This window comes from Nerophis ophidion, linkage group LG20 (assembly GCF_033978795.1).
Source record: "Nerophis ophidion isolate RoL-2023_Sa linkage group LG20, RoL_Noph_v1.0, whole genome shotgun sequence".
NCBI classification, from domain to species: domain Eukaryota; kingdom Metazoa; phylum Chordata; class Actinopteri; order Syngnathiformes; family Syngnathidae; genus Nerophis; species Nerophis ophidion.
The window spans coordinates 1,912,151-1,930,539 of NC_084630.1; the positions used below are offsets into that span (position 1 = coordinate 1,912,151).

An 18,389-nucleotide genomic window follows, 5' to 3' on the forward strand; every position below is an offset into this window, starting at 1 on the left:
CGGGGATGCGTCGAAGCGATGAACACAACAAGGTAAGTTATAAATGGATTTATTAAATAATAAAAGGCTAGGAACAAAAACACTGCTGTAAAGAGAAGGCAAACCAAAAACAGAAAAACAATTCCTCAGCATGTGAGCTGGAATAAACAAATGGCTTAGCGTAAAAGCTAGCGAGAATATACATACAAAGATGAAGGTCGAGAGTCGTCACTGTTGCGCGTGGGCAAATTAGGATCCGAGGAAGACTGAACAGAAAAGGCTGGCTTATAAAGGAGGGTGATTAGCTGAAGCAGGTGTGCGGTACGAGTGTAGCAGGTGAACTAATGAGTAACCAGAGTGATGGGCAAAACAGGAAATAAACGGGTCAGACTGAGAATGAAACAAAAATGGAAATAACAAACATGTGAAGATCTGAGCAGCAGATCGCAACAGTATTCCCCCCCAACAAAAGACAGATACCAGATGTCTCAAAAACACAAACAAAAACTTGAACCCCCTCCCCAAAACCAGAAAGTCCACAAACGAAGGGAGGGCGGAGGGAGGCCACGGTGGAGGGTCGCCAGATCGCATGTCCCCGAATCCACCGAGGACACATCATGTGGCGGCGGCGGGTGGAACGCTGCTGCCGAACAAGTTTTGGCGGGCGACCTCGAAAAGGCCACATTAGTGGCCGCCTCGCAGGATGAGGTGCCCGGCGAGGCGGACGACCCGGGCACGGCCACATCCGTGGCCGACATGGAGGAGGGAGTGTCTGGCGAGGAGGATGACCTCGCAGAGGCCACGCCCGTGGTCGACGTGGTGGACGACGCCTCAGCACCGAAATCCCAGCAGGCTTGGAAGCAGCAGACGAGGGTGCGGGGACTGCAGCCAAAGCAGGCCCGAGTGCAGCTGGCGAGGATGATGCGGGTGCTGCAGCCGCAGGAGTCGTCGGAGGCGGCCTGGGAGCCGCAGGAGTCGTCGGAGGCGGCCTGGGAGCCGCAGGAGTCGTCGGAGGCGGCCTGGGAGCCGCAGGAGTCGTCGGAGGCGGCCTGGGAGCCGCAGGAGTCGTCGGAGGCGGCCTGGGAGCCGCAGGAGTCGTGACTGGTGTGAGCTCCAGCCTCATCGTCGGCGCCGGTGTGGGCTCCAGCTTCTTCGTCGGCAGTGCTTGGCGGCGTGGAGCTCGTACCGGCGCTTGTCGAGGAGCTGGCACTGGAGTGGGCTCCAGCCCTGTCGACACAGGTGAAGGTTCCAGCCCCGTCGTCGACGCTGGTGTGGGCTCCAGCCCCGTCGTCGACGCTGGTGTGGGCTCCAGCCCCGTCGTCGGCGGTGCTTGGCGGCGCGGAGCTGGTACCGGCGCTTGGCGGCGTGGAGCTGGTACCGGCGCTTGGCGGCGTGGAGCTGGTACTGGAGTAGGCTCCAGCTCTGGAGCTGGTACTGGAGTGGGCTCCAGGCTAAAGTCTGTAACTGGTATGAGAACCAGTTCTGGGTCGGAGGCTGGTGTGAGAACCAGGTGGGAGTCTAGTGCTGGCTTGAGAACCAGGCTAGAAACATTTTCTGGTGTGAAAACCAGGCGAGAGTCTAATTCTGGCTTGAAAACCAGGCGAGAGTCATGTGCTGGTGTGAGAACCAGACTGGGAGCAGTGCAGAACACCGGTGGTGGAGGACGTGCTGGAGGTAATGACCTCGCGAGTCCGAACACCGGTGGAGGAGGTCTACAAGGCCGTTGAGACTTGGCCGGGGGAAAAACAGGTGGAGGAGGTCTACAAGGCCGTTGAGATTTGGCCGGGGGAAAATCAGGTAGAGGAGGTCTACAAGGCCGTTGAGACTTGGCCGGGGGAAAAACAGGTGGAGGAGGTCTACAAGGCCGTTGAGACTTGGCCAGGGGAAAAACAGGTGGAGGAGGTCTACAAGGCCGTGGAGATTTGGCCGGGGGAAAAACAGGTGTAGGAGGTCTACATGGTGGCTGTGGTTTAGAGGGTAGTATCTGTGCTACCTCCGTAGCACAGCTATAGGTCATAGCCCCTTCCTCCAGACGGGGATCCCAGACCCGTTCCCTATGGTCAGGGACTGACCTTAAGGGAGGGTGGTGGGAGGCTTGGAGGCGGGCCGACTCCTCCCCTTTAATTTGTCCAGAATTTCCTTTAGAAAAGGGAGGAAACACCTTGGACTTGGCCGGAGAATGAGGTTTTAAAGGAGGTGTAGGAGAAAAACTAGGTGACTGAGGTTGACTAGAATAATAAGAAAAAATATCCTGATAATTCTGTATCTTGTCATGAATGTTATTGATATTCAAAAAAGGTTGGGAATGAGAATTACTGTCCACAATATAAAAATCTTCTGAAAAAATGTCATCAACAGAGGCCGGTGTTGCGTCACCGGTGGGCGTTCCCCAATTGACGTCATCGCTTGTGTCAGAAAAAGTGTCATGGCAGCTTAAGGAATGATTTGAAAAAAAACAAGCAGGATTACCGGTAATGACGGGTGAATCCTGGACGGGGTGAAACTTGCTGTGTCCATGGGGAGGAATAAGTGGTGCTGGAACATTACTGCCGTGCGGGGGACCTCTCCACTGGACCCCCCGCCTCTTCGGGGCAGCGCGAACGGCTTCGGAGGGGACTTCAGGCCCACAGTCAAGTCTTTCCTGCTCCCAAGCCACGAGCTCCAACCACAAACCCAAGTCGAAGGGTTCCTCCCGTGGTTTCGACGCGGAAAAACATTTTGATGCTCGGATCCTACTGTGACGCTTGTGTGGCATTGTAATGCCGGATTGGTTCTTCCGGGGATGCGTCGAAGCGATGAACACAACAAGGTAAGTTATAAATGGATTTATTAAATAATAAAAGGCTAGGAACAAAAACACTGCTGTAAAGAGAAGGCAAACCAAAAACAGAAAAACAATTCCTCAGCATGTGAGCTGGAATAAACAAATGGCTTAGCGTAAAAGCTAGCGAGAATATACATACAAAGATGAAGGTCGAGAGTCGTCACTGTTGCGCGTGGGCAAATTAGGATCCGAGGAAGACTGAACAGAAAAGGCTGGCTTATAAAGGAGGGTGATTAGCTGAAGCAGGTGTGCGGTACGAGTGTAGCAGGTGAACTAATGAGTAACCAGAGTGATGGGCAAAACAGGAAATAAACGGGTCAGACTGAGAATGAAACAAAAATGGAAATAAACATGTGAAGATCTGAGCAGCAGATCGCAACAAAATGAAGTCTTTGTTACTTAGAATATGTTCCTTTTGTGTCCAAATAACTCTAAATTAAGTCTTTGCTGCTTACAATATGTTCCCCTAGTGTCCAAATAAATCTAAATTAAGTCTTTGTTGCTTACAATATGTTCCCCTAATGTCCAAATAACTCTAAATTAAGTCTTTGTTACTTAGAATATTTTCCCCTTGTTTCCAAATAACTCTAAATTAAGTCTTTGTTACTTAGAATATGTTACCCTAGTGTCCAAATAACTCTAAATTAAGTCTTTGTTGCTTACAATATGTTCCCCTAGTGTCCAAATAACTCTAAATTAAGTCTTTGTTAATTAGAATATGTTCTCCTAGTGTCCAAATAACTCTAAATTAAGTCTTTGTTACTTAGAATATGTTACCCTAGTGTCCAAATAACTCTAAATTAAGTCTTTGTTGCTTACAATATGTTCCCCTAGTGTCCAAATAACTCTAAATTAAGTCTTTGTTAATTAGAATATGTTCCCCTAATGTCCAAATAACTCTAAATTAAGTCTTTGTTACTTAGAATATTTTCCCCTTGTTTCCAAATAACTCTAAATTAAGTCTTTGTTACTTAGAATATGTTACCCTAGTGTCCAAATAACTCTAAATTAAGTCTTTGTTGCTTACAATATGTTCCCCTAGTGTCCAAATAACTCTAAATTAAGTCTTTGTTAATTAGAATATGTTCTCCTAGTGTCCAAATAACTCTAAATTAAGTCTTTGTTACTTACAATATGTTCCCCTAGTGTCCAAATAACTCTAAATTAAGTCTTTGTTGCTTACAATATGTTCCCCTAATGTCCAAATAACTCTAAATTAAGTCTTTGTTACTTAGAATATTTTCCCCTTGTTTCCAAATAACTCTAAATTAAGTCTTTGTTACTTAGAATATGTTACCCTAGTGTCCAAATAACTCTAAATTAAGTCTTTGTTACTTAGAAAATGTTACCCTAGTGTCCAAATAACTCTAAATTAAGTCTTTGTTGCTTACAATATGTTCCCCTAGTGTCCAAATAACTCTAAATTAAGTCTTTGTTGCTTACAATATGTTCCCCTAGTGTCCAAATAACTCTAAATTAAGTCTTTGTTGCTTACAATATGTTCCCCTAGTGTCCAAATAACTGTGAATTAAGTCTTTGTTACTTAAAATATGTTCCCCATAATAAAGTGTTACTGCATTTTTTTTTCCCTCTTGGAAAAATGCCATTCTCGCCGCTTCATCCGTGTTGATGGGCTCATATTGCCCATCCGACTTAAAGCTACTCCCACAACAGGACATTTGGCTTTATAATAAATGTTTATTTTTTTGCTCCTAACTTTTGTTACTTTGCGAGGAGTCGCGAGCAGGCAGGCCGTCCGTCCGTGCTTCCTGTGTGTGTGTAAAGCTGGCGCCTCGTTTAAGGTTACTCACCTCCAACATGCAAATTAGTAACATCTTGGTTCTTAATTAGTCATTATTAAGTACTTATTAATGCCATATTCTGCATGGCCTTATTATACAAGCAGTAACACTTTAGTATGGGGAACATATTCACCATTACTAACTCTACCCCCAACCAAATAACGTTCAGCACCATTCATTGCCGTTTACCCGACACATGAAACGTGACAAATGTGGGGCGTGCACTATCCACTTTAGCCACCATGATGGCAGTATAGTGTTGACTATCTTAAAATGTCTTTTTGTGGCAAGAACAACTTTACCACTAGGTCGAGTGGCACTTTCCATCATTTTCAAGCAGACTGCATTGCAAAAGGATTCCTCTAACACAAAATCCACCCAGGAATGGGGCCTTAATATCAATCCCTTCCCTACTGTATCTATTATTTTTAAAATATGGAATTAACTTTAGTTTGTTGTTATTTGTGCTAGTTTAGGGCAGCTTTGTAGGCTTTCAAAACACTTTGCTGGTATTTCAGGTTTGATGTGTTGAAGCGTGATGGGTTTTTTTTTCCCCCTCCAGACAGATTGTTTGCGGAATATGTGGTACAAATAGAAGAAGTCCCACCCGATGGATTCAAGGGAAGTTTACAACACGACACAGGTGGGAAAAAAGGAGCGCTCGCTTTGCTCACCCTAACCCACCTACAGTACAGTATGGGTACTCTCGCCTCGTTTTAGCATCATTTTATCGGATGTATCGGTATGACATTTTCATTCCTCGTGTTTATCACGCACCTGTGGTTAAATCAGTTCATTTGTGTGGGGCTTTCATCAAATCTCATCTCCATCGTGGCCCAGCATGAAAACAATTTCTTGACCTTTACACAACCCATGAAAAAACATGTCTGGTATTATTTTTTCCTTCCCTAAGTATTCACTTGAAGAAAATTAGAAGGATGCAAAATCAATAATCCACAAAGTGTAATGAAGTAGTTGTGGTGTGATGCCAAACACACGTTTTTACTTTCTTCTCTTTTGCATGCACAAGCAGACAAAAGGCCAAAATTAACTTGTAACTATTTGAGTGCAAGTGTGATAAGTACATGATGAAAAATGTATCTGCTCATTCATTATTTCAATTTAATATTAAAGTTACTTCAAACCGCAAAAGTCAAACTGAACATTTTCCAATTATTAGTTATTTCTGAGACATGGACAAGGGTTAAGGACTAAATAAACTGCTTAGGCCCGGCCCTAAGATGGAAAATATATAGACCTTAGGGGTGTAACGGTACGTATATTTGGATTGAACAGTTTCGGTACGGGGGTGTACCGAACGAGTTTCTAAGCTAAAGTCTTAACAAGCTGCTTTGCTTCTTCTGCCTCTGTCTCAGCACCCAGCATTGTCCCACCCACACAACCATCTGATTGGTTACATATACAGCGGTAACAGCCAATCAGCAGTGCGCATTCAGTCAATGCTTCAGTGTCGAGCAGATAAGTGTTTAGCAGGTTCTCTCCCCAAATGATAATAAACACCTCCCAGTCAACTACTACTAACATCACTAACCCGAACATGTTTTTTAAAATAAAGTATTGGAAAGGATGGTAATGTAGTTTGTCTCTTTTATCCGATTATTAATCGAAGTAATAATTGACGGATTAATCGATTATCAAGTTGATCATTTGTTGCAGCCCTACTGTATATATATATATATATATATATATATATATATATACGTACACATACTTTGGAGCCCCTGCCTCTGTCTCAGCACCCAGCTTTGTCTCACCCACAAAACCATCTGATTGGTTACATATATAGCGGTAACAGCCAATCAGCAGTGCGTATTCAGAGTGCATGTAGTCAATGCTTCAGCGTCGAGCAGATAGGTGTTTAGCAGGTGAGCATAAGGCAGCGTTCTCTCCCCAAATGATAGTAAACACTTCCCAGTCAACTACTACTAACATCACTAACCCGAACATGTTTTTTAAAATAAAGTATTGGAAAAGATAGAAACATAGTTTGTCTCTTTTATTCGATTATTAATCGAAGTAATAATTGACGGATTAATCGATAATCAAATTAATCATTTGTTGCAGCCCTACTGTATATATATATATATATATATACACGTACACATGCTTTGGAGCTCCTGCCTCGGAAAAAAAATTGCATGTTCTCTCCGTGAATGCGTGGGTTCCCTCCGGGTACTCCGGCTTCCTCCCACCTCCAAAAACATGCACCTGGGGATAGGTTGATTGGCAACACTAAATGGTCCCTAGTGTGTGAATGTTGTCTGTCTATCTGTGTTGGCCCTGCGATGAGGTGGCGACTTGTCCAGGATGTACCCCGCCTTTCGCCTGATTGTAGCTGAGATAGGCGCCAGCGCCCCCAGCGACTCCAAAAGGAATAAGCGGTAGAAAATGGAAGGATGGATGGACCTTGGTGCCCTTCTAACTTGCCTTGGTGCCCTAGAATTTAAGCCCTCCTTTAAGGCAACACTTGCCTTGACCTTAAAAAGTTAAAATCCAAGGCCTGCTGCGTGCGAGTGCAAAAGCGAAACATACTTCGGTGCAACTTTGCACATCCGGTGCAACGTGAGCAGGGACTGAAGGTTTATGAAAAATGCATCTGTTAATTTGTTGCTTCCTGCATTCAACCTGCATCATCCAGCACCCGGGAACCTCAAGTTGCCATTTCCATAATGTAATTGAGGTCGGAAAAGCGGCTTTAAAGCGAGTTTAAAAAAAAAAAAAAAAAAAGGTAGCGGGTGTAAAAATGTATATATCTGCCATATGTCTGCGTTGACCTTTAATTTGGCGAGATGCGCCATATGCGATCCTCAGCTTCCACGGGTCAACCTCTGTGATTATTCACGGGGTGAAAAAAAAGCGGCGGCTGTTGACTGACGGGGCCGCATCCCTTCGCCGGCAAAAAGCCTTAAATAGCGAGTGGGGCCTTTTCCCACACAGGTCCCGGCGAGGTGAAGGAGCCCGCTGCTGCCGCACGAGAGGTCAGAAACATTCTGCCCATGTTGGAGGAAGCAGGGGGGGGGGGGGCGGTCCCTCACAGCGTTGGCCTCGACAAGAGCGGGCGCCAGGTGGTCACGAGGAATTCATCCGGGCGATGCATAACGCAAAAAAGGCGCCCGGAGGCCACGGCAGCACATGCGCTGATTGGAGACATCGGAGAGCCGGGGCCCAGGAGAGGTGTTGCTTCTTCCCTCCGGCCGCCAGAGAGGTGTCGGCCCGGCCCGCAGAGACGTGCAGGAAGAGAGCGGGGAGGGTTCACAGCGATGCTTCACCTCGCTACAGGCGGCTCTCCCGTCGGGAGCTGGAGAGGCCTGAAGGCCACACACACACACACACACACACACACACACACACACACACACACACACATACACGCCAAGAAGTGCACACAACCTCCTTAAGACGCGCAAGCTGCTCCTCCGCAGCACATCCTTGGCAGCATCCTTCCTCGTCAGGGGACCGGCGGTCCCGACAAGCTGAGGGTTCAACTCCAACAAGAGTGCACGTACATGCTTTTGCCGCCGTAACCTCGCATCGCTGAATAGTTAAGTGGAGTAGCTGGAGAGGATGAATATATGCATGTGCCGACTCTTCCAACTGCTTTTTGACATTTTTTTTCCTTAAAGTCCTACTGAAATGAGATGTTCTTATTCAAACGGGGATAGCAGGTCCATTCTATGTGTCATACTTCATCATTTCGCCATATTGCCATATTTTTGCTGAAAGGATTTAGTAGAGAACATCCACGATAAAGTTCGCAACTTTTGGTCGCTAATAAAAAAGCCTTGCCTGTACCGGAAGTAGCAGACGATGTGCGCGTGACGTCACGGGTTGTAGGGTTCTTCACATCCTCACATTGTTTACAATCATAGCCACCAGCAGCTAGAGCGATTCGGAACGAGAACGCGACAATTTCCCCATTAATTTGAGCGAGGACGAAAGATTCGTGGATGAGGAAAGTGAGAGTGAAGGACTAGAAGAAAAAAAATAAAAAAAATAAAAAAAGACGACGGCAGTGGGAGTGATTCAGATGTTATTAGACACATTTACTAGGATCATTTTGGAAAATCCCTTATTATTGTGTTACTAGCGTTTTAGTGAGATTATATGGTACCTGAAAGTCGGAGGGGTGTGGCCACGGGTGTGGTGACCGCCAGTGTCTCTGAGGGAAGCCACGTTTCTCGACAAGGCGAAGCGAAGGCAGCTGTTGGGGTCGGTCTGAGATTTTTTTTTTTTTCCCCTTCCTCCAAACTGGAAGGATCCCATGTTCGGGGTCGGCCGGTCGGAAGAGGCAAGAGAGTCCGCAGCTGCCTCTTCGACAGGTGCAGGAGGAACGACACAAGCTCTTCGCTCATGTCTACGGTAAGAGCCGACTTATTACCACAATTTTCTCACCGAAACCTGCCGGTTGACATGTAGTAGGGAACCATGTTCGCTTGACCACTCTGTTCCATAGTAAAGCTTCGCCTTTGCGAATGTAAACAAGGAAACACCAGCTGTGTTTGTGTTGCTAAAGGCAGCCTCAATACACCGCTTCCCACCTACATCTTTCTTCTTTGACGTCTCCATTATTAATTGAACAAATTGCAAAATATTCAGCAACACAGATGTCCAGAATACTGTGGAATTATGCAATTAAAGCAGATGACTTATAGCTGGGATTGGGGCTGTAACAAAATGTCCGCTACAATCCGTGACGTCACGTGCACACGTCATCATTCCGCGACGTTTTCAACACGACACTTCGCGGGAAATTTAAAATTGCAATTTAGTAAACTAAAGCGGGCGTATTGTCATGTGTTGCAATGTTAATATTTCATCATTGATATATAAACTATCAGACTGCGTGGTCGCTAGTAATGGCTTTCAGTAGGCCTTTAAAGTAGTGGCTTTCAGTAGGACTTTAAAGGTGATGGAGCCCAAGAAAACGTGCCAGAAAATGATCTCATCGCAATATTCACGGCCGTGGTAAATAAGGAATAGCAGCATGGCCGTCAACAGGCGCCAAATTAATGATGCTAAATGTGCTAATTATCTTTCCATTCAAGGGTCAAATGGAGGCCATCAATAAACTTGTATTAATTTTGCAAGCAATGTTTTAAGTAGAGATGTCCGATAATGGCTTTTTTGTTGCCGATATTGTCCAACTCTTAATTACCAATTCCGATATCAACCGTCGTTTAAGTGTTAAAAATAAGTCACATTCATTTTTTTTTTTTTATATATACAAACCCTGTTTCCATATGAGTTGGGAAATGGTGTTAGATGTAAATATAAACAGAATACAATGATTTGCAAATCCTTTTCAAGCCGTATTCAGTTGAATATGCTACAAAGACAACATATTTGATGTTCAAACTCATAAACTTTTTTTTTTTTTTGCAAATAATATTTAACTTAGAATTTGATGCCAGCAACACGTGACAAAGAAATTGAAAAAGGTGGCAATAAATACTGATAAAGTTGAGGAATGCTCATCAAACACTTATTGTGAACATCCCACAGGTGTGCAGGCTAATTGGGAACAGGTGGGTGCCATGACTGGATATAAAAGCAGCTTCCCAAAAACTGCTCAGTCTTTCACAAGAAAGGATGGGGCGAGGTACACCCCTTTGTCCACAACTGTGTGAGCAAATAGTCAAACAGTTTAAGAACAACCTTTCTCAAAGTGACATTGCAAGAAATTTAGGGATTTCAACATCTACGCTCCATAATATCATCAAAAGGTTCAGACAATCTGGAGAAATCACTCCACGTAAGCAGCATGGCCGGAAACCAACATTGAATGACCGTGACCTTCCATCCCTCAGACGGCACTGTATCAAAAACCGACATCAACCTCTAAAGGATATCACCACATGGGCTCAGGAACACTTCAGAAAACCACTGTAACTAAATAGAGTTTGTCGCTACATCTGTAAGTGCAAGTTAAAGCTCTACTATGCAAAGCGTAAGCCATTTATCAACAACATCCAGAAACACTGCCGACTTCTCTGGGCCTGAGATCATCTAACATGGACTGATGCAAAGTGGAAAAGTGTTCTGTGGTCTGACGAGTCCACATTTCAAATTGTTTTTGGAAATATTCGACATCGTGTCATCCGGACCAAAGGGTGAGCGAACCATCCAGACTGTTATCCACGCAAAGTTCAAAAGCCAGCATCTGTGATGGTATGGGGGTGTATTAGTGCCCAAGGCATGGGTAACTTACACATCTGTGAAGGCACCAGTAATACTGAAAGGTACATACAGGTTTTGGAACAACATATGTTGCCATCTAAGCGCCGTCTTTTTCATGTACGCCCCTGCTTATTTCAGCAAGACAATGCCAAGCCACATTCAGCACGTGTTACAACGGCATGGCTTCGTAAAAAAAAAAAGAGTGCGGGTACTTTCCTGGCCCGCCTGCAGTCCAGACCTGTCTCCCATCGTATATTACGCATTATGAAGCGTAAAATACAACAGCGGTGATCCCGGACTGTTGAAGGACTGAAGCTCTACCTAAAACAAGAATGGGAAATAATTTCACTTTCAAAGCTTCATAAATTAATTTCCTCACTTCCCAAACGTTTATTGAGTGTTGTTAAAAGAAAAGGTGATGTAACACAGTGGTGAACATGCCCTTTCCCAACTACTTTGGCACGTGTTGCAGCCATGAAATTCTAAGTTAAATATTCTTTGCAAAAAAAAAAAAAGTTTATGAGTTTGAACATCAAATATGTTGTCTTTGTAGCATATTCAACTGAATATGGCTTGAAAAGGATTTGCAAATCATTGTATTCTGTTTATATTTACATCTAACACAATTTCCCAACTCATATGGAAACTGTGTTTATTATTTCAATATTACTTAAATCATGATTCACAGAAATATTGATCATTTTCTCATGAATATTTAGTCAAACCAGACATTTTTAGCTCACTTTTGGGATGATTCTTTGCATGAAAACGCGCGTCCATGTCTCCCACTTCAACGCCCAAGTCGACCTTTCTCCAAAACTAGACCTATTCTCACCAAGGTGCGTGCATGTTGTTGCCATTTGTGTGTTGTTCTCTTTTCCGTGTGTTTGCTTATTCTACATCAATTATTGACTGGCTAATTTGGTCTGCGGGCTCCTGTGAGACAACACTGCAGCATGGGCATGACAGCTTTATCTATTACACGCAGGCCAATGACAGCCTTGTTCCGGCGGTGTGTGTGTGTGCGTGCGTGTGTGTATGTGTATGTGTATGTGTGTGTGTGTGTGTGTGTGTGTGTGCATCAGTGCTGGTGTCAAAGAGTGAGTGGGTGGAGGGGGTGTGTGGGGGGTGGGGGGGGGGGGTTCAGGCTCATTCTCAGTTGCATTAGCAGAGGAGCAGGACTGGGACACATCAACATCTTAATCAATACGTGAGAGTCAATTACTGAGGAAGCGCGTGCTTAAGCAAGATCTGATTATTGGGTTCATGTTCAGTCCACCAAATGGACCAAATCAATGTGATGTGATATGTGCTATGTACAACCCCCCCCCCCCCCCCCCCCCACAAATACATCGCTTGTCACCTCCACCTGTGCTCCCTCTCCCAACTATTGTCCCTCATCACCTCAAATTCCTCACAGACAGGTGAGGGAATGATGGCATGCTGATCAAAGGGAGTAAAAGTATGGATAGATGGATGTCCAGTCTTCCAACTATTGTTTAACACCTCAATTTCCTCACAGACAAATGAATAAAGGATGGCATGATGATCAAAAGGGACTAAAAGGATGGATGGATGGATAATGGATGTTCACTCTTCCAACTATTGTCCGTCATCACCTCTAATTTCTCACAGACAAATGAGGGAAGGATGGCATGCTGATCAAAGGGACTAAAATGATAAATGAATGGATGGATGCATGCATGAATGGATGGATGGATGGTTTCTCTCCTAATTATTGTCCCTAATAACCTCAAATTCCTCACAGACAAATGAGGGAAGGATGGCATGCTGATCAAAGGGACTAAAAATGATGGATGGATGGATGGATGGATGGATGGATGGTTTCTCTCCTAATTGTTGTCCCTTCTAACCTCAAATTCTTCACAGACAAATGAGGGAAGGATGGCATGCTGATCAAAGGGACTGAAAGAATGGATGAATGGATGGATGGAAGGATGCAAAAATTAATGAATGGATGTTCCCTCTCCCAACTATTATTTAACACCTCAAATTCCTCACAGACAAATTAATAAAGGATGGCATGCTGATCAGGGGGACTAAAAGGATGGACGGATGGATAATGGATGTTCACTCTCCCAACTATTGTCCCTCATCACCTCTAATTCCTCACAGACAAGTGAGGGAAGGATGGCATGCTGATCAAAGGGACTAAAGAGATGGATGCATGGATGGATGTTCTCTCTCCCAACTATTGTCCCTCATCACCTCAAATTCCTCACAGACAAATGAGAGAAGGATGGCATGCTGATCAAAGGGACACAAATGATGGATTGATGGATAGATGGATGGTTTCTCTCCTAATTGTTGTCCCTCATAACCTCAAATTCCTCACAGACAAATGAGGGAAGGATGGCATGCTGATCAAAGGGACTAAAAAGATGGATGCATGGATGGATGATGCAAAAATGCATGGATGGATGTTCTTTCTCCCAACTATTGTCCCTCATCACCTCAAATTCCACACAGACAAATGAGAGATGGATGGCATGCTGATCAAAGGGACTAAAAGCACGGATGCATGAATGGATGGATGGATGTTCACTCTCCCAACTATTGTTCGACACCTCAAATTCTTCACGGATAAATGAGTGATGGGTGGGATGCTGATCAAAGGGACTAAAATGACGGATGGATAGAAGGATGAATGCATGAAAAACAGTTCCCTCTCCCAACTATTGTCCCTCATCACCTCAAATTCCTCACAGACAAATGAGGGAAGGATGGCATGCTGATCAAAGGGACTAAAGAATGGATGATTTGATGAATGACTGGATGGATGCAAAAATTCATGGATGGATGTTTCCTCTCCCAACTATTGTCCCTCGTCGCCTCAAATTCCTCACAAACAAATGAAGGAAGGATGGAAGACTGATTAAAGGGACTATAACGATGGATGGATGGATGGATGTTCACTCTCCCAACTATTTTTCAACACCTCAAATTCCTCACAGACAAATGAGGGAAGGATGGCATGCTGGATGAATGGACAGATGCATAAATGCATGGATGGATGTTCCCTCTCCCAACTATTGTCCCTCATCACCTCAAATTCCTCACAGACAAATGAGGGAAGGATGGCATGCTGATCAAAGGGACACAAAAGATGGATGCATGGATAGTTTCTCTCCTAATTGTTGTCCCTCATCACCTCAAATTCCTCACGGACAAATGAGGGAAGGATGGAAGGCAGATCAAAGGGACTAAAAAGATGGATGAATGCATGGATGGATGGATGTTCACTCTTCCAAATATTCTCCTTCATGACCTCAAATTCCTCACAGACAAATGAGGGAAGGATGGAAGGCTGATCAAAGGGACTATAATGATGAATGAATTGATGAAAGGATGGATGCATGTTCCCTCTCCCAACTATTGTCCCTCATCACTTCAAATTCCTCACAGACAAATGAGGGAAGGATGGCATGCTGATCAAAGGGACTAAAAAGATGGATGATGGATGGATGGATGGATGGATGTTCCCTCTCCCAACTATTGTCCCTTATCACCTCAAATTCCTCACAAACAAATGAGGGAAGGATGGAAGACTGATTAAAGGGACTATAACGATGGATGGATGTTCTCTCTCCCAACTATTTTTCAACACCTCAAATTCCTCACAGACAAATGAGGGAAGGATGGCATGCTGGATGAATGGACAGATGCATAAATGCATGGATGGATGCTTCCTCTCCCAACTATTGTCCCTCATCACCTCAAATTCCACACAGACAAATGAGAGAAGGATGGCATGCTGATCAAAGGGACACAAAAGATGGATGCATGGATAGTTTCTCTCCTAATTGTTGTCCCTCATAACCGCAAATTCCTCACAGACAAATGAGGGAAGGATGGCATGCAGATCAAAGGGACTAAAAGCACGGATGCATGAATGGATGGATGGATGTTCACTCTCCCAACTATTGTTCAACACCTCAAATTCTTCACAGATAAATGAGTGATGGGTGGGATGCTGATCAAAGGGACTAAAATGACGGATGGATGGAAGGATGAATGCATGAAAAAAAGTTCCCTCTCCCAACTATTGTCCCTCATCACCTCAAATTCCTCACAGACAAATGAGGGAAGGATGGCATGCAGATCAAAGGGACTAAAAACATGGATGATTTGATGAATGACTGGATGGATGCAAAAATTCATGGATGGATGTTTCCTCTCCCAACTATTGTCCCTCGTCGCCTCAAATTCCTCACAAACAAATGAAGGAAGGATGGAAGACTGATTAAAGGGACTATAACGATGGATGGATGGATGGATGTTCTCTCTCCCAACTATTTTTCAACACCTCAAATTCCTCACAGACAAATGAGGGAAGGATGGCATGCTGGATGAATGGACAGATGCATAAATGCATGGATGGATGTTCCCTCTCCCAACTATTGTCCCTCATCACCTCAAATTCCTCACAGACAAATGAGAGAAGGATGGCATGCTGATCAAAGGGACACAAAAGATGGATGCATGGATAGTTTCTCTCCTAATTGTTGTCCCTCATCACCTCAAATTCCTCACAGACAAATGAGGGAAGGATGGAAGGCAGATCAAAGGGACTAAAAAGATGGATGAATGGATGGATGCATGGATGGATGGATGTTCACTCTCCCAAATATTGTCCCTCATGACCTCAAATTCCTCACAGACAAATGAGGGAAGGATGGCATGCAGATCAAAGGGACTAAAAAGATGGATGATGGATGGATGGATGGATGGATGTTCCCTCTCCCAACTATTGTCCCTCATCACCTCAAATTCCTCACAAACAAATGAGGGAAGGATGGAAGACTGATTAAAGGGACTATAACGATGGATGGATGGATGGATGTTCTCTCTCCCAACTATTTTTCAACACCTCAAATTCCTCACAGACAAATGAGGGAAGGATGGCATGCTGGATGAATGGACAGATGCATAAATGCATGGATGGATGCTCCCTCTCCCAACTATTGTCCCTCATCACCTCAAATTCCACACAGACAAATGAGAGAAGGATGGCATGCTGATCAAAGGGACACAAAAGATGGATGCATGGATAGTTTCTCTCCTAATTGTTGTCCCTCATAACCGCAAATTCCACACAGACAAATGAGGGAAGGATGGCATGCTGATCAAAGGGACTAAAAGCACGGATGCATGAATGGATGGATGGATGTTCACTCTCCCAACTATTGTTCGACACCTCAAATTCTTCACAGATAAATGAGTGATGGGTGGGATGCTGATCAAAGGGACTAAAATGACGGATGGATGGAAGGATGAATGCATGAAAAACAGTTCCCTCTCCCAACTATTGTCCCTCATCACCTCAAATTCCTCACAGACAAATGAGGGAAGGATGGCATGCAGATCAAAGGGACTAAAAACATGGATGATTTGATGAATGACTGGATGGATGCAAAAATTCATGGATGGATGTTTCCTCTCCCAACTATTGTCCCTCGTCGCCTCAAATTCCTCACAAACAAATGAAGGAAGGATGGAAGACTGATTAAAGGGACTATAACGATGGATGGATGGATGGATGTTCTCTCTCCCAACTATTTTTCAACACCTCAAATTCCTCACAGACAAATGAGGGACGAATGGCATGCTGGATGAATGGACAGATGCATAAATGCATGGATGGATGCTCCGTCTCCCAACTATTGTCCCTCATCACCTCAAATTCCTCACAAACAAATGAGGGAAGGATGGCATGCTGATCAAAGGGACTAACAAGATGGATGAATGGATGGATGCATGGATGGATGGATGTTCACTCTCCCAAATATTGTCTCCCATGACCTCAAATTCCTCACAGACAAATGAGGGAAGGATGGAAGGCTGATCAAAGGGACTATAATGATGAATGAATTGATGAAAGGATGGATGCATGTTCCCTCTCCCAACTATTGTCCCTCATCACTTCAAATTCCTCACAGACAAATGAGGGAAGGATGGCATGCAGATCAAAGGGACTAAAAAGATGGATGATGGATGGATGGATGGATGGATGTTCCCTCTCCCAACTATTGTCCCTTATCACCTCAAATTCCTCACAAAAAATGAGGGAAGGATGGCATGCAGATCAAAGGGACTAAAAGTATGGATGTATGAATGGATGGATGGATGTTCACTCTCCCAACTATTCAACACCTCAAATTCTTCACAGACAAATGAGGGAAGGATGGGATGCTGATCAAAGGGACCAAAAAATGGATGGATAGATGATAGGATTGTTGTCCATCACCTCCAATTCTTTAGAGAAAAATGAGGGAAGGATGGCATGCTGATCAAAGGGACTAAAATAATGGATGGATGGATGGATGGATGTTCCCTCTCCCAACTATTGTTCCTCAACACCTCAAATTTCTCACAAACAAATGAGGGAAGTATGTAAGGCTGATCAAAGGGACTATAATGATGGATGAATTGATGGATGGATGGATGGATGGATGGATGTTCTCTCTCCCAACTATTTTTCATCACCTCAAATTCCTCACAGACAAAAGAGGGAAGGATGGCATGCTGATCAAAGGGACTAAAAGAATGGATGATTTGATGAATGGATGGATGCATAAATGCATGGATGGATGTTTCCTCTCCCAACTATTGTCCCTCGTCACCTCAAATTCCTCACAGACAAGTGAGGAAAGGATGGCATGCTGATCAAAGGCACAGAATGGATGGATGGCTGGATGGATAATGGATGGTTCCTCTCTTAATTGTTTTCCTTCATCACCTCAAATTCTTCAGGAATCAAACCTGGAACCCTCAAGTTGTTATACCACCCCAACAGGAAATTAAAAAGTAGATTAATGAAAGTTATAGAGAGGATAGATAATATAACAACTCCTGGTGTGTCACCATTGTCACAGTCGGTCCACCACAGGTAAAAACAGAGCAGAATAAATTGGTGGTGTTGATATCAAGTGTAGTATCAGTATTTGATCAATACTAGAGTGATTAGTTTGATATTTTTATTTCCTTAAAATAATGTTAACAAAACAATTCTACAGACACAGGATGACTTTGAGGCCAAACACCAAATGCTTTAAAAGAGTAGCAGATAGTAGTTTTGACTTTAATGTAGTTATTGTGTACTATTTAATTAGTTTCGCTCAAACAATTGTATGTAGTAAAGTTTAAACGTTGTGTTGATATTGTTAAACTGTCAATGCCACTCGCCATAAATACATTGGAAAATGAACAGTTATTATAGTATTTGCTGATCTCACTCATGAATAATTGGAATGTGCAGCATAAAACCCTGATTAGGGACAGAGTTTGTCATCTATGAACGCTGACCTTTACAGCAAAGTTAGGGCAATAACATCGGCAGCTTTTTTACCACCTGTAAAATATTGCCAAAATCAGAAGAAAAATGTTAAAATCCGACTTAGAAAGAATAAGTCGTGTCGTTGTCTCCAGCAGGTTAGGGCATTCGCACTAGGCTCTCTAGTGTCCTGCATGCTGCTGCTCGAGTCCTGACTAGAACCGAGAAATACGACCACATTAGTCCAGCTCTTAGGTCAGTGTTTTTAATATCTGTGCCGTGAGATAAAGTC

The 18,389-nt window shown here is 44.0% G+C and overlaps 1 protein-coding gene across 3 annotated transcripts in view; it reads left to right on the forward strand.

Moving 5' to 3' along the window:
* Positions 1-2,176: 2,176 nt before the first annotated feature.
* The window catches only part of psip1a (PC4 and SFRS1 interacting protein 1a), a 594,174-nt gene continuing 577,961 nt past the window's right edge, over positions 2,177-18,389 (forward strand). The window contains exon 1 of one of the 3 annotated variants that reach the window (XM_061880285.1): positions 2,177-2,788. The gene's annotated coding sequence lies outside the window, so the exon portion shown is untranslated. The remainder of the gene's footprint in view (positions 2,789-18,389) is intronic. The other 2 variants (XM_061880288.1, XM_061880287.1) reach the window with 2 other exon arrangements.